The sequence below is a fragment of the Molossus molossus genome, unplaced genomic scaffold (genome assembly GCF_014108415.1).
Source record: "Molossus molossus isolate mMolMol1 unplaced genomic scaffold, mMolMol1.p scaffold_m16_p_10, whole genome shotgun sequence".
Classification (NCBI taxonomy): Eukaryota; Metazoa; Chordata; class Mammalia; order Chiroptera; family Molossidae; genus Molossus; species Molossus molossus.
Genome location: NW_023425345.1, coordinates 88,788,982 through 88,809,570, shown reverse-complemented (window position 1 = coordinate 88,809,570; position 20,589 = coordinate 88,788,982).

Here is a 20,589-nt window from a genome sequence, read left to right as displayed (position 1 = left end):
CTGCCAAACTGTCTTCCAATTTTGTTCATTCATTTATTTTGTCTTCGAAGGGGGCTGCGCCATTCTCATTCCCACCAGCAGAGAATGAGCGTTCCTGTTGTTCACCTCCTTCCCGGCATTTGGTGTCAGTGTTTTGGATGTCAGCCCTTCTAGTACGTATGTAGCGAAATCCCATTTTAACTTACAATTCTCTTGCGACATGATGTTAATATTTCCACATATTTATTTGCTGTCTGTCTATTTTCTTTCATGAGGTGTCTGTTCAGATGATTTGTCCGTTTTTAAATTGGGTATTTGTTTTCTTATTGAGTTTTGTGTGTTCTCTTGATATTCTGTGTGCTTTTTAACTCTTTTTAAATTTTGTATTGGTTTCAGGTGTCTAGCTTAGTGGTTAAGCAATCATATACTTTACATAGTGTTCCCCTCAGTATTTCCAGTGCCCCAATTGGCACCATACATAGTTATCACAATATTATTGACTATATTGCCTATGTCTGTGACTATTTTGTAATCACAAATTTGTGCTTCTTAATCCTTTCATCCCTTTCATCCAGTCCCCCAAACCCCTTCCCCTCTGGCAACCACCAATTTGCTCTCTGTGTCTATGAGTCTGCTTCAATTTTGTTTGTTCATTAATTTTGTTCTTTAGATCCCACATATAAATAAAATCATATGTTGTTTGTCTTTTTATGACTAATTTCACTGAGCATAATACCCTCTAGGTCCCTCTTGTTGCAAATGATAAGATTTAATTCTTTTTTATGGCCGAGTAATATTGCACTCTATATATACCAAAGCTTTTTTATCTACTCATCTATTGATGGGCACTCGGGTTGCTTCTATAGCTTGATTATTGTAAATAATGCTGCAATGAATATAAAGGTACGTATATTCTTTTGAGGTTAAAAGACCTGTACTCAGAAAATTATAAGGCACCGAAGAAAGAAATTAAAGAAGATACAAATAAATGGAAGTACATACCATTTTCATGGATAGGAAGAGTTAACATTATTAAAATGCCCATACTACCCAAAGCAATCTATAGATTCAATGCAATCCCTGTCAAAATACCAATTAGAGCCCTGGCTGGGTGACCCGGTTGGTACGATGTCCTGTACCCTAAAAGTTTGCAGGTTTGATTTCTGGTCAGGGCTCATACCTGGGTTGAGGGTTTGATCCTTGATCAAGGCATGTACAGAAGGCAACTGATTGATGTTTCTCTTACATAGATTTTTTTTCTCTTTCTCCCTTTCTCTCTCTTTAGGAATCAATGAAAACATGTCCTCAGATGAGGATTAAAAATAAAATACCAATGAGGTTATTTTGCAAAACTGAACAAATAATCCAAAAATTTACTTAAAACCACAGAAACCCCCAAATAGCCACAGCAATATTGAGAAAGAATAACAAAGTTGTAGGCATCATGCTGCCTGATATCAAACTATACTACAAGGCTATAGTTATCAAAACAGCATGGTACTGGCATAAAAACAGACATAAAGACCAATGGAACAGAATAGACAGCCCAGCCCTGGCCGGTTTGGCTCAGTGGTTAGAGCATTGGCCTGTGGTCCAGAGAGGCCCGGGTTCAGTTCCCGCTAAGGGCACGTACCACCAAAAAAAAAAAAAGAAAAAAAAGAAAAGAAAGAATAGAGAGCCCAGAAAAACCCCCACATCTATAGGGGCAGTTAATATTTGACAAAAGAAGCTAGGACATACAATGGGGTAAAGACAGTATTTAATAAATGGTGCTATGAAAATTGGTCACATACAGGCAAAAACAACAACAAACAAAAAAACTAGACCACCTTCTTACACCATATATAAGAATAAACTCAAAATGAATTAAAGACTTAAATATAAGACTTGAAAATTCTAGAAGAAAATATAGGCAGTAAAATCAATGACACTTCTCTTAGCAATATTTTCTCTGATATATCCTCTTGGGCAAAAAAAAATACAAGAAAAACATAACAAATGGGATTACATCAAACTAAAAACTTTTTGCACAGCAAAGAAAACCATCAACAAAACGAAGCGACAACCGAGTAAATGGGAGAACATATTCACCAATGATACATCTGATGAGGGGCAAATATTTAAAATCTATAAAAAATTCATGTTAATCAACACCAACCCCCCAAACAATCCAATTAAAAAATGGGCAAAGGACCCTAAATAGACACTTCTCCAAAAAGGACATACAGATAGCTAATAGACATATAAAAAAAATGTTCAATGTCACTAATTGTCAGAGAAATGCAAATTAAAACCACAATGAGATATTATCTCACATCTGTCAAAATGACTGTCGTCAATAAATCCACAAATGCCACGTGTCGGTGAGGATGTGGAGAAAAGGGAATCCTCATACACTGTTGGTAGGAATGCAGATTGGTAGAGCTACTGTGGAAAACTGTATTGCGTTTCCTCAAGGAATTAAAAATGGATCTACTTTATGACCCAGTGATTCCACTTCTGAGGATTTATCCTAAGAAACCCCAAACACTAATTCTTTTTATATTTTGAATATCAGTCCTTTATACGATATGTTTTGCAAATATTTTCTCCTAGTCTGTAGCTTATTTTTTAATTTTCTTAACAGTGTATTTTACAGAGCAGAAGTTTTTAATTTTAATGATGTTCAACATACAGATTTCTTTCATGCATAATTTCTTTTGGGCTGTATCTAAAAAGTCACCTCCAAACCCAAGGTCATCTAGATTTTTCTCCTATGTTATCTTTTAAAAGTGCTATGTTTTGCATTTTACATTTAAGTCTACGATTTATTTTGAGTTAATTTTTATGGAAGATATGAGATCTTTGTTTAGATTTATTTTATTTTCTTCTCCTCTTCCTCCTTTTTATTCTCTTTTTTCTCCTTCTCCTCTCTCCTCCTCCTCTTTGTCCTTCTTATGCATGTGACATCCAGTTGCTCCAGCACCATTAGTTGAAAAGACTTTCCTTTTTCTCTGGGGTTGCCTTTGCTCCTTGTCAAAGATCAGTTGCCTGTATTTGTGTTAGTCTATTTTTGGGGATCTCTATTTTGTTCCGCTAACCGATTTGTCTGTTCTTTCACCAATACCACACTGTCTGATCACCGGAAAGTTTTTAAAAACCATGAAGTCTGATCCCCACAGGCGTTGCTATTACCAGCCCCTCTCACAGTGATTAGCCAGGGTGTGGCGGGAGTTTCCCTCAGCTCCGAGATTCTTCTTCTGTGGCGGGGGAGAGCCAAAGCTACAAGGCCAAGAGGACGCAGACTTGATCTCTTCCTTTCTGTTAAGTTGGAGGACAGGAGTTGTTCGAAATATCCATTCAATTAATTCCTGGTTTTTCTGACTTTAAAGACCACATTTCAACAGTCTGCTACTGGCAACTCAAACATTATATGTTTCATTACCTTTATGTGTGTCATTATTTTCATGCTTATTCTGGACGGTAGAATTGTTCCCTTGTTACTGCTCAGTCTGGACATGCCTAATGACTGCCTGTTACAACTCTAGCTGACATTTATGTATCCTGTGCTTTTGAGGTGGATCTCAAAGTGTGGTCCCTGACCAGCTGCATCGGCATCCCCTGCCTGATGTTAGAAAATGTTAGAAATTGTTAGAAATGCACATTCTCAGTCCCTTCTCCTCATGTAACGAATGGAATCTCCGAGGGTGAGGCCAGTAATCTGTGTTTTCACAGGCTCTCCAGGTGAGGCTGATCCATGCTCAAGTTTGAAAACCACTAATGTTAAGTTAGTGAGCTTTTAATTAATTTAATAGCCGTATACTTGCGTGCATTCTCCCAGATGTCCCATTGACCTACTTCCACGTAGAGCTGCAGGAACGGAGGCTTAGAGATGTGATGGGGGCGGGGCTCCAGAACCAGGCTCTTCTTGGAGCTCCTGTGGTTTCTCTTTGCAGCACAGCCTTTCCGAGCTCATCTCAGCAAGCTCTGGCCTCTGATGGCTCCCAGAAGGCAGCTTTCGTAGAACACCCCTCAGGAAACTTCCCCACCGCCTCAGGAAGGAGAGCATCACCAGCCAGGCTGTTGAGTGACATCTGATTGACAGCCAACCTCCTCTGCTACCTCATGTCCTGGCTCGAAGAAGCTCTCCTTCCCTTTCTCAATCTCTCTTTTCCTCTCTCTGCAGCTGCAGCTGCCAAGATCAGCTGAGCCTCTGCCACGGCCTGTCTTTGGAGCAGAACCCTGTGGCCTGAGAACAGTTGGGTGGATAGCATGGTCTGTCTTTGGAAAATGGGTTCTCTGTAGGTTCAAGGTCTTGGGAGATTGCCACCTATGGACAGGGGGAAAGGCTTGCCTGTTTACTTAGGGCGTGGACCTGGCGTCAGGGCGGGAGTGTTTATGAACAGAGAAGGAGTTTTGTTGAATTTGTGGCCTTATGCTGATTCTTTTGGGGACTTTAAGTAGTATGGATAGAGAAATCTATAATGAGAAAAATGATCAATTTTAGTGAAGTAAATGTGGGTTCACTTTCTTTTGTAAATACACTTTTTACATTTGTTGGTACTCCATCCATATGTTACATACATTTATTTACTTATAGATTTCAATCTTTTTTTTTTTTTTTTGGTGTGTCATCACTTTTGCTGTATTCTAATCACTAGATTGTGTTAGAATTCTTTAAAAAATTTTTTTTCTTTATTTATTTTAGAGAGAGAGGAAGGGAGAGGGAGAGAAAGATGAAAACATCGATAAACAAGAACATTGATTGGCCGCCTCCTGCATGCCCCCCATTGGGGACTGGGCCCACAACCTGGGCATGTGCCCTGACGATGCTCAACCACTGTGCCCATCACCGGGCAGATTTGGAACCCTTTTTATTAACAATCTATGTTGCTTTCACTCAAAGAAGTACCGAAACTTAGTATTAGCCACTGTGTGGTAGGTTGTGGCTGTCATAGACAGGGTAGGTTGTAGCCTCTATTATGTTAATTAGTTGGTAATTACTAATGGGCAGCATGCAACCCTCATTCCTCACACATGCCTGCGGGCACACACACACATACACATTGCACACACACGCATACTACCCCCTTACGTCTAACTTCCAAAAGTCTTTGAGACATGTAAAATTTGCCCGAGGCTAAAGTTTAAAATAAAACCTCAAATAATGGATGAAATCTATTCAGGCAGCTTGGTGGTTTAAAGTAAGGCTGAACTTCCTGCTTTTTGAAAAGCTTATTTCCAGAAATAAAGCAAAGAGGGCAAAAGAAGACCTATTCCTCCCTACTGAACAGGAAACAAAACTACGCGTATTAAATGATGTTTCAAAGGTGCTTATACTGCTTGAGAAAAGTGCCCTAGACACTGAGGCTATTTGTGGGAAGACTGAACACATGGTCAAAATGTGAATTAAGGAAAGTTGTCTGAAAATGAGTCAGCAGGACTTTGTGAACTGTTCATTTTCTTAACAAATATCTTTCTTCCCAATAAAACATTTCTTTTCTCTCTCTTTTGACCTTGGGCAGTCTTGAAAGGACAATGTCCTTCATTTAGGATTATCTAATCTCTAAAAATAATTCCCTGCCCTCACATATAGCTGGTGGGAATGTAAAATGGTGCAGTCGCTAGGGAAGAAGCTTGGCGAGTCTTCAATAAGTTAAACACAAAGTTATTATGTGTGTTTATGACCCAGAATGTTCCACTCCTACATATATAGTTCAAGATAATTGAGAACAAATGTTCATACAAAAATTTATACACGAATATCCATAGCAACATTATCTATAATAGCACAAAACTGGAAACAATCCGAACGTCTATTAACTGAGGAAAAGGTACGCGAAGTGTTCTATCTATACAATGGAATATTATTCAACCATAAAAAGGAATGAAGTACTGATATTTACTACAACATGGATGAACCTCGCAAACAATATACCAAAGAAGCAAGAGACAAAGGATGGTTACTATATTCTTCTAGTTTTTGTAAAATGTTCAAAGAGGCAAATCCACGAAGACAGAAAGTGGATTCGTGACGGCCGGGGCCGGCGGGAGAGACACAGAGTGAGCGCTAAAGGCCCGCGCTTTCTTTACGAGGTGAGGAAAATATTCTGGAATTAGAGAGTGGTGATGAGCACTGATATTAAAAACCAGTGAACTGTACATTTTAAAATGCTGAATTTTGTGGTATGTGAATTACACCCCAATTAAAAATAAGAGGTCTTAACAAGTCTTCATTGCTTCATTTTTTCTTTTTTTTAATTTGTATTTTTCAATACAGTTGACATTCAAAAGGGTTTTGTATTGCCCTGGTGTGGCTCAGTGGGTTGGCGCTGTCCTGTACACCAAAAGGTTGTGGGTTTGATTCTCAGTATTAGTTTTGGGGGTACAGCATAGTGGTTCTATAACTATATAATTTTAAAGTAATCCCCTGAAAATTCAAGTGCTCACCTGGCACCATATATAATCATTACAATATTATTGACTACATTCCATATGCATTTTTTTTTTTTTTTTTTTTTTAGATTGAGTATTGGGCGAAGTAAGTAGACTGCTTCTGGACTTGGGTCCTGTTTTGAGAGTTTGTTGAACTGAGTGCTCTCTTTCGCCCTTCTTGATATACCCACTTGATGAGACAGCAAGTGCTGCAACTGGAAGAGCAGATAGTGAGAACTAAGAAGAGCATGAGGAAGGAGTGAAGAGTTGGATGGGTCCTCCTGATTTTTTCGAGAAGAGCTGTACTGTGCGTATTTACTCAGTTAACAAGTATTCAGGAAGCCTTTTCATGGGCTAAATGTTGTGTGACCACCAACACAAGCAGGACCAAGTCTCTGTCTTCATGAAGCTCAAGTTAAGACAGATGTGTTAAGCAAACAATTATAATTCAATGTGATCTACGTACCACAGAATGTACAAGAGATTCTGGATTGACATGGGGAGTGGCGGAAGAGATGGGGAGAAGATAACGTCCTCTAAGCATCATCAGCAGGAGCTAAAGGGAAAAAGTAGGAATGAAGATGTGTTTGGGGCCCATGTGGAAAGGGCCAGAGTTTCACTGACATCCTTAAGGCAGTGATTGTTCAACTCTTTGCTTTACCTTTTGTAAAAAAGCTTTCTAAAGGTTATAGGTGCACTGGCAAAAGTTTTCAACAGTACAAAAGGGAACAAAATAGTAATCTCTCTGCCACTTTTTCTTCTGATTGTCCTCTCCAGATAGAACTATTTCTATAGTCTTCGCTTTCAATAGATCTCATGTATCTCCTTTGCTTTACTTTTTTTTTTTTATAGAGCTTTCATTATCAAGGCTAGATCACAAATAGTTAGAATAAATTTAAAAAATTGAATTCTATAAATTGGTTGGTTTTATTTGCCTAATTCAATTCAGTTCAGTTCTGTTCAATTGGCTTCAACCAACTCTATTGTCTTTACCTGTGGGAGGCATTTCACGCCGAACAATTGATTTTAGTGATTTAAAATATTTTTTCAGTTGCTAGTCAGCCAGTCATTCAGTCAGTCATTCAAACATTCATTCATTAAATTTTTCTCAAGTTCCCTACCAAATGTCAGGCTCAATTCCAAGGCTGGGGAATCTGTGGTGAAGAAGCTAAACATCCTGTGTCTGTCCTCAGGTAGCTCGTTGGGAGATGCAAAAGGTAAGAAAATACATAAGTTAACAGGAAAAGCAGGTGGTGATACATGCTATGATGCAATGTTTAAAAGGGTGAAGAGACAGAGAATGGGGATCAGGGGAGTTACTCCAGATTATCTAGTCTTTGAAGATGTGATATTTAAGTTGAGACCTGAAAAAACAGGAAGCAACAGTCATGCAAAGATCAGGTAGAGAGCACAGGTAGTGCGAAGTACCTACCCTGGTAACCAGTCAGGCATGTTGAAAAACAGAAAGAAGTCAGACTGATAAACTTCAGAGGAAGGGCGCTGGGCTGGGGTGCGGATGAGATAAACCAAAGAACTTTTATGCATGTATGTGTAAGCAATAGACGTATCAACAATGCTTGGGGGCGGAGGGCTGGGGGTAGGGAGGAGGGTGTCTGGGAGGGAAAAAAAAGAAACATCTGTGACAAAAACAAATAAATTAATAAAAATAAATAAATCAAAAAAAGAAAAAACCCAGAAAGAAGGCAAGGATGGCTGGAGTTCAGAGGGGGAGCTCCCGAAAGGGAGTGGCTTATATTAGTCAGCCAGGGCTGCTGCAACAACGAACAACAGCGTGAGTGGCTGAAGTAACAGACATTTATTGTCTCATGATTTTGGAGGCTGGAAGTCCCAGGTCAAGGTATTAGCAGGGTTGATTTATTCTCATCTCCCCATCTTCACGTGGTTTTTCCTTTGTGTGTGTCTGTGTTCTAATCTCTTCTTCTTCTGATGACCCCAGTCACATTGGAATAAGGCCCTTACATATCACCTCATTTTACTTTAATGACTTCTTTAAATACCTTGTCTCCAAATACAGTCACGGTCTGAGGTACTTGGGATTAAGGCTTCAACATATGAATTTGGGGGTTCAATTCATCCCATAACAAGGCTAGTATAAGGTCTGAGCAAGGGCCAGAGAAGCAGAGTTTCTACAAATCTGATTAACATTTGGGAGTCAGGGTCTCCCTGAACATTTCAACAAGAACTAAAGCATCCCTGGCCCTAGGCCCAGAGGTGATCTTCCCTCAACACACAGCCTGGATTAAACCTTCTTCATCCTGTTCATTGTCTCTGTTTTTCAGCAGAGTTTGTACAGAAAGAAACCAACACACTCAGCATAGCATTCCTCAACTCCAAACAAATTCTGAAAAGCATAAATGGTCAACCATAAATACACATTTTACAAGACTCTGCAATCTATTTATATCACAAAAAGTCTCCCAAATAGAGGAACTGGATCAACTGTAAATAGCCACTGTTGACTTTCTGCGAGTACACGGGTTATCATGATGGCTCGTGTGCCTGGGGATTGTTGCACAGAGAGATTTCTGTGTGGTGGTGATTTTCTATACTCTTCAGTGGATTTTTTTTTTTTTTTTTTTTTTTTTCAGTCTGGGTCAAGATCTCCAGCCATAAACAAAGGAAAAGTTTTGGCTTGAGAAATATCTACTTTACTTTGTTAATAAGCAAAGCTAAAACTGGAAAAAATAATTTTGTTTTGTAGACACAAACTTGCTGTTTAGTTAGGGCAAAACATAACTCTTGCAAAATGCTAAGAGGACAGGGTTTCCATGAGGCTAGTGTTTAAAATGGATTTGGAGGAATAGAAACAGCAGATATGTTTATTCTGTGTATGTAGGGAATGTCAAAACCAAATCATCAACATTATTTTAAACAACTGAATGCCACATACCAGGGAGCTACATGCAACAACCAAACTCTTTAAAGTTTAAAGGTAGAAACATCTCTTTTCTCTCTATTCATTTCACAAGAGCATCAGAATTAACATCTGAGTCATAAATAATCCATGAAACAGATGACTTGTCATCACATGGCTAGATGTTGTTTTACCAAATAGAATTCTAAGTAAATTTCTTTTCTCTTTTGCATTTTTGTGAAGCTATTTCCCTTCTTTGCTTTGGTCCTCTGGTTAATGTGCTGAGGCAGGCTTTTGGCAGCCAGATGGAGTATAATCTAAATTTAGGGTTTCCATTAGCTCTTGTGTTTAACTGTGCGACCTACCATTTCCCAATTTCAACACCAATATTCTACGAGAGTGGATTGTCATGTATGTTATTGCTGTAAAACAAAGTCATTATGCTAATATGTCTTGTTTTTCACAGAGATTTTTTAATGATATATTTTTAAATTATAGTTGACACAACACTATATGAGTCTCGTCACAAAGATTTAAAATATCACACCACCACCCCCTTTTATTGGTTATATATTGATAAATCCAGTTGTCCAGTTATCCACTTGATAACAGAACTGGTCAGCCTCAGTTCTGGTTTTTTTTTTCTCTGTGTACCTTCCAGACTGGTTTCGACACTGTTCACCATTTTATTTTCAGTTGGTGGAAGTTCAGCAAAACAACTAACCTTGAGGTTGGAGGAATGAGAAATGGAACCAGTTCATCTTAAGCAAAAAGATTCATTTTGCCAGAGTAATTTTTTTTCTAGGGTAAGAAATGACTGCGTCATTCCAAACGCACAGCGGCTACTGTGCCAAAGTGCTGCAGAGAGCTTAGCACTGAACTTGGCTAAAACCAGCTGAGTGTCAGTGAAAGTTTGTGGGTAGGAGAATCCAAGAGGTAATGCCCTGTATTTTATCGCCACTTTCCCCAAAGCGTGTAGTAGAAGGCTCCGATGATAATTATAAAAACAATTGCTGCTTGCTTGTGCTAGGCAGAATATTGCTAGGATGTTAGCTAAGCAGTTTTATATTTCTGCACTGGATCTGAGTAATCCTGGTGGCCTCTCGCAGAGATTTCCCGGGCTAACAGCAGGCTGGCATTGCCATAAGGATCCTGGGAGGGAGGCGTTGGACCAGGTTTGGGGATTCTAATAAACAGCGTGTGGACAACCTTATAGAATCAGAATGTTTAAGCAAAAAGGAAAATGTGGGTCTTTTGAACCTTGGGAAGGACACGAGTAACCTACAAATGGCCTTATGTGCTGGAGAAGACAGATAACCAGACTCATGCTTGTTCTCAATCGTAGCAGCTATGTGGCTCAGAAATAATATCTGCCACCTAGTTTGTCACATGAAGGAAAAGATCAAGTTTCAGTGGCATGGCCAGAGAAAATGGGCTGTGTCATTTGTCATTTCCAGTCATCAAACTGAACTACCAGGTGCTTCTGGATCAGCACAGAAGACCAGACATGGATGTTTGGTGTTTGCTCCTTTTTTAAAATCCTCACCTGAAGATATGCTAGAGAGAGAGAGAAAAGCATCAATGTGAGAGAGAAACATGGATCAGTTTCCAACAACAAGGGATCAAACCCTCAACTGAAGTTTGTGCTCTGACCGGAGAGCAAACCAGCGACCATTCGGTGCACAGGATGACATTCAACTAACTGAGCCACGCTGGCTGGGCTGGTGTTCGCTCTTTTAAATGTCAGCTGAGACAGGCTTCTTGCTACGGTGTCGCCTGACCTCTGGCTGGAGAGGATGATGAAGGGAGATTCCAAGTCACACCAATAAATCTCAGTCCTGCTCCTTTTATGACATCTTTGTTTCCCCGCCCAATTGCCCTAACTGGACGGCAGCCACTGCCAACTCCCCTCCCGCTTCTCTGACTGCTTTTCTCTGCTGTCCTCCGGGGCCTGTCTTCCTGAAACGGTCACTTAAATGTTGTCCCGGGTTGGCCCTAGGACTCTTACCTATTCCCACTTTACCTACACTCCCTGGGCGACCGCACCCATTCCCAGGCTTCGGTCGCCCTCTCTATTGCTGACGGCTCTAAAATGAAATCCATGGCTCTGGTCCACACCATCTCATTCGCTTGTTCCATAGGTGTCTCAAACACATGTTTTGTCTTGTTTTTAATATTTTTTCTCTATTGATTTTAGAGAGAGAGGAAGGGAGAGAGACAGAAACATCGATGAGAGAGAACATCAATTGGCTGCCTCCTTAATGTCCCCCCACTGGGGATTTGGCCCATAACCTGGGCACATGCCCTGACCAGGAATCGAACCAGCAACCCCTTGGTGCATGGGTCGATGCTCAACCACTGAGCCACACCGGCTGGGTGCAGCACCTGAACTCATGGTGCTCCCAGCCCTGTGCCTGTGCCTCCTCCTGAGATCCTTGTCTTTCTAATAGTGACAGTGATTGACTGTGCTCCTGATAGTCCAGGCTCAGTTCCAACCATCTGACATGCTTTACCTCATTTCACCTTTCAAGAGCCTGATGCAGAAGGTACAGTTATTATCCTCATGTCACACATCTGAGGCACAGAGTGATCTGGTGCCGTGTCCCAGGTTCAATAGCTACTCATCGGTAGAGCGAGGCTTTGAATTCAGACGGTGTAAATGGGAGCCCACACTTTGAACCTCTCTGCTGTCCATTAACCCATGTCAGAAACTGGGGCATCATTTTTGATGTCTCCTTGCTTGCCTTCCATATCCAGTCCAATGCTCATCGCATGGCATTTACCTCTTGAATCACTTTCTATTTCTTTCTGTCTTCACTGTCATCACCCTAGTCCAAGCTATTGTCTCCTGCCGGGACACATGCCATGGACTCCTAACAGCTTTCTGTCTTCCTCTTCTTCTTCCCACCAGATATACTTCCCATATTACAAACAAAGAAGGGGGGGGTCAAAGGTAAAACTTCTAGTTAGAAGATGAATAAACCTGGAGATGTAATGTATGGTGACTATAGTTTACAATACTGTATTATATATTTGAAAGTTGCTAAGAGAGTAGATCTTCAAGGTTCTCATCACAAGAAAAAAATAGTAACCGTGTATATTGATAGGATGTTAGCTAAATTTATTATGTGGTCATTTTGCAATATATGCATATATCAAATCATTATGTTGTACACCTAAAGCTAATATGTTGTATGTCAATTATGTCTCAATAAAATGAACACAATGTTCTATGTCAATTATGTCTCAATAAAAGTATACCAATGATTTAAACAAATCAGATACACCTTTTAAGAACAACCAAGTCATCAAAAATGATAGTGATGCTCTGGCTGGTTTTGCTCAGTGGTTAGAGCATTGGCCTGTGGACTAGAGAGTCCCGGTTTCGGTTCCCGCTAAGGGTATGTACCTCGGTTGTGGTTTGTCCCGGGCCCCGGTTGAGGTCGTGTGGGTGGCAACCAGTCCATGTGTCTCCTTCACATTGATATTTCTCTCTTTCTCTCATCCCTCCTCTCTCCTGTTCTATCTGAAAATAAATGAAAAATGCCCTCGGGTGATGATTAAAAAAAAAAAAGATAGTGAGTGACTGATAAGCAGTGTTTGCTACAATAAAAAGTACCAGATGTGAGGTAGTTCTGATGTTTTAGTACTAGCTTGTTGTACACATTCCCATCTATTACATTTATTGTATTTTCGCATTTTCTTTCATAAAACATAGGCACAGTATGTAGTCAAGATCAAGGAACGGAAATAGGTTGAGCACAAATAAGTTGAACATGACAAAATATACAATGGTCAGTGCTGAAAAGAAGAAAGAAACATATGTTGAAAATCTACTTGATTTCGGAAATGTTTTTAAATGACTTTGTATTTTATTAATACCTATGTAAAAAATAAAATCAATACATTTATAATTTATTTGTCAGTAGCTTAGTAATCATAAGCATCCTGCATACATTTGAAAAATAGTTGCATATACCTCTGGTGAAAACAGCGTCTTCCCTGGGTCTCAACTTCCCTGGGTGAATGTGTGGATTCATGCCGTGCCCTGGGGCTGAGCTTTGCAGGCTGGGAGCCTGGCTTTCTGCCTTTCCCCTGTTTTTCAGGTGTATCTGGTTAGGTGCGCGTGCCCCAGGATGCTGCTGCACCAGAGCAGTTCGCTTTTGTGCGAAGTGGACAACTGGCTCCAACTCAACCTTGACTGATACAATTTCCCTTCTAACTTTCTAAACACGCCTCAAAATCACTTCATTACATTTGAACAATGTTTCAAAAACTACACCTCTGTACTGAGAGTTTAATATTTGGCTTGACGTCATATTTCATTTTCACTTGTATATAATTTGGCAACGGTATATCCCTGTTGAAGAACAGATCTAAGAAGGTGCCGATCTCGTTTCATAAAAAGGAAGCTGTCGGGCAGGGCAGCTGGAATGAGGTCACACTTCCAGGGAGAGGCTGACCTGGGCCGAACTTACTTCTTAAAATGAATTCTGTTGCTTTTTCCTTTATCTTATGCTGATTAAGGGCAGTTATTTATTTATTTTTTAAATCTCTACGTAAAGAAGGTCCCAGAGACCTCTTCAACCTTCATCCTCCCCTCCATGGGGTCTTGAAATGCCTGTACCATCTACATACAATAAGAGGTTGAGGTAACTCATTGCAGACACCAGCTTTTCTGTTATACTGATTAGCTCTTTTATGAACCAAGGCCGGCACATCTGATCTATAGGATTTCTGTGGCTGTTTAAAGGAATTTATTGAAACCAACTCAGCAAAGCAGTGTGTCTATGAATAACTGTGCCTCGGGCAGGGCCTGTGCTTAAACCCCAGTGTTAAACAGCATTCAGTGCAAGGCCCTCCCGCCTGCATGAGCTCCCTGCAGACACTCCCCTGCACCAGGGAAAATTGGCAGGGCTCCACTGTGCTTATCTCGCGTCGATTTTTCCCTCAGCCCCAGAACATGGGTTAGTTCTACATTGCAATCCGGCCTGCTTTCTGGGGGGTCCCTGAGGAATTTTTGAGAGAGAATGCAACTTGTTTTGTGAACTGAAAACCAAAGTAGCTCATGTCTGGCTAAGACTAAAAAAAAAAAAAAAGGAAAGAAAGAAAAACTCACGAGAAGAAACAAAATGAAACACAAGCACTCTCTTTCATATGGGGCCGAGCAGGGTATGATGGGAGGACAGTGGCAGGGGGTGGGAAGCGTAGAGGAGGCAGCTGAGTTTATTTTTAACACCAAGTTCAAGGCATACTCTGTGTTCTTTCCTTTTAAAAATAGACTTTTAACCTCTTGAATCAGTTTTGACTCTATTCTGCCTGTGGGGCAATACCCCTTTTGTGGCTGGCAACGCCCTCTGGAGCTTTTCCCACTGCAGGCTCTCTGGCCAAGCAGTTAGAAGGACGGAAAAACCCAGGAACGTTCCCTCGCAGGGCGGTGATCGGCGTGTGCACACAGCTCCTGGGTGCAGAGAGGCTCGTCAGCGGGCTGCAGCCTGGACCTTGAGCTTGACCGCATTTTTCAAAACTTGATGGTTAGAGAAAACGCCCTCTTTTTAAAATAGTTTGGATTCGTAAAATAATGAATATAGTCTTTTTAAAAGTCCATTGCTGTAGTTTATTTATGGAGTTTATGAATGACACAACACACACACACACACACACACACACACACACGCATACTTGCACCCATAGCATTAGATACGTATTAAGTAGATATGATAACAGCTAATCTCCACCACTTGCTGAGGGCTTACTACATGTCAGGCAGGCACTGTTTCACGTGCATTTCATACTTTGAACAGCGCTCTCGATAGTATCATCCCATTTTACAAATGTAGAAACCTGGGCTCAGGGTTATTAAGTAACTTGTGAAAATTATAAAAGGTCAGTAAGCAGTTTTGGGGGAGGGAATTTACACTGAGGTAGTCAGGCAGTTCGAGTCCACTGCTAGCGCACATAGCAAGTCCATGATTAGAAGAGGAGTCCCTACCTTAAGACACTTTTGCTCCCGAGTGTTGAAAAGTTATCAGATATACTGATTTTGTTTGAACAAGACATTTTATTGCCATTTGCAAGACAGTTGTTGACAATGTGTAGGGTGCCCTTTTGATGGGACACTTTGTGTAGTATACAGGCTGCACAATGGGAAATGGCAGCCCAGGTGTACACACACACACACACACACACACGCTCTCCTGCAAGCATGGCAGTTTATGAAGGAAAAAAAAACCCAGATAGTTTTGCTTTGGAGGGAGAGGGTCTAGTGTTTTAGAGGCAGCCAGACTGATCTGATGTTAGTAACTGCTCTTCTAAGTGCCTCAGTCTAGAATTAGTACAAATCATATAAGAAACTCTGAAACCTGTGTTTGTACACAGTAGAAAAATGCCCTTCTCCTCCTTCCTCTTCCTTCTCTTCCATGCAATAAACACTGAAGTCACACGGGAACAGGTGGTCTTTGTAAGCATGTGTACGAGTGTGGTAAGGGGTAGGGGAAAGAGGAATAGAATAGTACACAAACCTGGGGAGATTAACATTTTATTATGAAAGATGTCAAAATATACCAAAGTAGACCCAAATGAAGTCCATTTACCACCATGAACCTAACACCCAGTTGTAGCAAGTATCAACTAATGGCCAGTCTTTCTTCATCTGTGTTTCTACTTAGTCTTCCCTTATTTTGAAGCAAATTCTAGGCATCATATCATTTTGTCCAAAACTATTTCAGTTCATTTTCTACAAGATGTAAACTTAAAAAAAAAAAAACCCAACCACAGTACCATTATTAATCTAAACAGGAATAGCAAGAAGTCCTTGATATCTTTATATATCCAGTGTTCACAATTTCACCTGTCTTGCAGATGTGCCAAATTATCTATTTTTTTGTTTGCTGTTTTCACCTTGTGGTTTATTTGAAACAGAAATAATTTACCTTCAAACATCACATTGGCGGTGATGTCTCTTTGAATCGACAAGTTCTCCCTTTATCTCTTCTTTTCCACAGTCTGGATTTTGCTGACCCGCTGATACGGCAACCTCACGACATAGCTTAACACGTTTCTCTGCAGCAGAAGCCTTTCTGGGGGGAGTCCAGGCTCCTGTGTAGTCTGTTGTGCTCCGGGGAATCTGAGCCACAGCCAGGCTTGGAATAAACTAGAAAAGCTCAGTGTCTGCTCCTGGATTTCTTAATGTCTTGTTTGAAGAAACAAAACTCTGGGAGCTTCCTTGAGTGCATGGTGAAGGATAGGTCCAATACTATGAGCAGGTAAAGAACACCGACTGTCATGATGAGGGCAGTTTGGGGTAGAATCCCCAGGGTAATTTAGGGGGCTCTGAGAGAGCAGTTTTTCAGCCAGGCTTGAGAAGGAGCAATAGACCTGAATTAGTGGCAAAGGGAAAAAGAAAATGGGAACCAGTAACCAGGAGGCAAATTGCCAATTAACAGGCAAAGCCTCTACTCTGCAGGCTTGACTAATCTGGGTCTTGACTGAAGTGGAGTGTAAATAAAGGGTAAGAAGAAATGTCCTATGGATACTTGACTGTTGTTAAATCTACATGTCTTCCATGGATTGTGAAATGAAAACATTTGATTTATTTTGAGTACTTTAAAAAAAAAAAAAAAAAAGATTTGGCTTTGCTTAAGAAATCAAATGAAGAAGCCCTGGCCGGTGGCTCAGTTGGTTAGAGCACTGTCCCCATGCATCAAGGTTGCAGGTTCGATCCCTGGTCAGGGCACATTAAAAAAATCAACCAATGAATGTATAAATAAGTGGAACAAATGATGTTTCTCTCTTTCTCTCCCTTCCTCTCTCTAAAGTCAATACAATCTTAAAAAGGAAATCAAATGAAGATTGATGGATTCACTGGGCTCTGCATTGTAGCCTCCACCACAACAACTGATTGCACCAATGTCATTGCTAGGAAGAGGCGGACTCGCCCTTGCTGTGGAAGAAATAGAGCTGTTGTTCGTGCTGGGCTGCTCTGCTTCTGGGTCATCAGCCTTGGCTTTCCTCCTCCTGTGCCTCTTGAGAGCTCGAGATGATTAAAATAATAACAGAGAATTATGTTGTTGTTTTTTTCTTTTTCTGGTAAGGTTAGGGTTTTGAGTTTTTCTCTTTCCCTCTTCCACACTGGTCATCAGCACTTGCCCCAGCCCCTCGGTGCCCTCCTTGTCCTACACCTGCTGCATGGAGGGGTGTTTGCACAGTGCTTGCTGTTAGACAGCCTGGGGTCGTCTGCTCTGCAACCTCACTGGCTAGCTGGGTGACCTTGGGTAGGTCACTTGATTCTCTGGGCACTGATATCTTTATCTATAAAATAAAGATTATATCAGCTGCTCCACCTATCACATGAAGATATTATGCGGATCAAATCAAAAGAGTTCATGTAGGTGAAAGGCCTTCATTAAACTGTAAAACATTACACAAGTGCCCTTGTTGCTCGATGCCTCCACCCAAATTCACTCCCTCCTGGCTGATAGTGTAGAAGGAATGGCAGAGACTTTAGAGTCAAATAAAGCCCCTTTGCTTTCTAGCTGTATCATTTTGGGCAAGTTGTGCTCTGAGTTTTGGTTTTCTTATTAAAAAATGGGGGTAGCCCTGGCCAGTTTGGCTCAGCGGTTAGAGCGTCGGCCTGCGGTCCGGAGAGACCCGGGTTCGGCTCCCGCTAAGGGCACGTACTTCGGTTGCAGTTTGTCCCCGGCCCTGGTTGGTCGTGCGGGAGGCAGCCACTCGATGTGTCCCTTCACGTCGATGTTTCTCACTCTCTCTCCCTTCCTCTCTCTCCCTCCCACTCTATCTGTACAAAAAATGGAAAAAATATCCTCGGGTGAGGATTAAAAAAAAAAAAGGGGGGGCGGGTAACTTTACCTGGCATTTATTTATTTACATCTTTATTTTTTTCACACCAACACATTGATCGGTGTTGTCATGAGAAGTAAAGCTGAGATGACATACGTAAAGCACCCAACATAGATTTGGCACCCACTAGGCTCTCAGTAAATGATCGTTCTTCTTCCTGCCCTGTTCTTGGCAATTGGCCTACAGGATGACCCAGCTGACATGCTTTCCTTCATGAGAGAGATTTCTTCCTCTAGATGGCTGAGGACAGACCGTCTGCTAGCTCCTCCATCTGCGCTCTCAAGGATGCTTGCCTACAGCCCAGACACGCTTTACATTCTCTTTGTGAGTCGGTGGAATAAGGAATTACATAATGGTGCCCTGCTCTCATATTATTTGGGAGTAAAGATTTCTCAACCACACGTGTGAAAAAGATCCAAATGTCTGGCTGACTACAAAATTAACATGAGTCAATAGTGTGAGAGAGTGAACAGAACATCAGTGTATTTTAGGAAGCACTCATGGAAGGGTCCGGTTCTACTGGATTCATCCTACTGTGTAGGTAAGACTGTACCTAGAGCAAAGAACTCAGTTCGGGATGTTGGTACACTGGGATGATTCACCAGAAGGGGAGAGCTGGCAAAGAGCTGGGGATCCAAGGTGTTTGAGTAACTGTTAGAAAATCTGATGATACTTAAACTATAGAAGATATATTTCAGGAGAGATAAGTTATTGTCTTCTGTTTTTTGAGTGGCTGGAGCAATTAGAGGAAAAAGAATACCACCCTTTGCATTTACACAAGAGTACACATTTCTAAGATGTATGACAAGCATGTATTTGCAGCTCTGTGGTTCACAGGGAGGAATTAGGGACTGTAGGCAGAAGTTACAGGGAAGCAATTCTAGTGATATTTCTATTTCTTCTCCTACTTCAAATTCAGGGCTATTGTAAGCATTGGCTATTATAACTAATTTAAAACTGTGCTTACTTACGTTAGTCTCAGTATGGCATTACATAAAAAGATATCCAAAACAATGTTGAAATTAGAAATTAGAAAGCAATATAACCACAAATACACCCAGAGATTAAAATAGGCAACAAGGGACAATCATGTACAACTTTATGTCAATTAATTTGACATATACAAAATGGTCAATTTTCCAAAAAACTATAATCAGTTAAAACTGACTCAAGAATAAATAAGTGACCTAAATCCTATAACCCTGAAAGACCTTAAATCTACCCAAATTATAATTAAGATAGTTATAATTTAACTATAACTTACCAAATTTTCAAGGTCCCAGTCGTCTATGAACTATTCCAGAGAATGTAAAGAAACTATGAAAGAAAAAAATACCCCAAAACTCATTTAGCCTGGCACAAATTTGAATACAAAAAAACACAAGGATAATAGAGAAAATTGTAAACCAACCTCACTTCTAATTATAAAGATATAAATTCTAATAAAATTTAGCAAAATTAGTAACTCAAAAACAAAAACATAATACCCTATGACCAAGTTGGGTTTATCCCAGGAAAGCATGGATAGTTTAATGTTAGAAAAATCTGTCTATATAATTAACCACATTAACAAATTGCAAGAGAAAAACACATAATTATCTTTATAGAGGCAGACAAATCATTTGTTAAAATGTAATACTCTTTCATATAAAAAGTATAATTAAAAGGTAATTTTATTTGGCACACATTTATTTTATAAAACTTGACATTACTCTGAATATTGGACACTATTTGATGTAGTTAATGTGAGTTGTCCATATCAGGGAACAATCTGGGGATGGGACTCTTTCCCCAAATTCTCCTTGGTAAAGAAAAGAACGTATCCTTTCTCTGTTACCTGAAACCGACAGTTAATTAATTAGCTTATTTATTTATACAGCGTTATTGAAGTATAGTTAATATACCAAAAACTGCACATACTCAAAGTATACAATTTGATAAATTTGACATGCATTCTCTTATGATACCATCATGCAAATCCAGGTAATAAACACATCTATCACTGCCAAAAGTTTCCTTGGGTCCTTTGGTTTTTCCTTTCCCTCCCTCCCTCCCTTCCTTTCTTCCTTCCTTCTTTTTTCATGTGATAAGAACACATGAGATTGTTTCTCTCAGCAAATCTTTAAGTGCACAACACCATAGTGCCAGCTATGGGCCCTAGGTTGTACAGCAGATCTCGAACTTATTTATTTTGTATAAACGTAACTTCCTACACATTCACTACCTCCCCGTTCCCCTCTCTCTATCCCCTGTCAACCACCATTCTATTTTCTGCTTATATAAGTTTGACTATGTAAGATACCTCATATAAGGGATCACGGGGGCATTCGTCCTGCTGTGACTGGTTTATTCACTTAGCATATCTTCCAAGTCCATCCATGTTGTCACAAATGGTAGGATTTCCTTCTTTTTAAAGGTTGAATAATATTCCATTGTATGTTTATACTACATTTTATGTATCC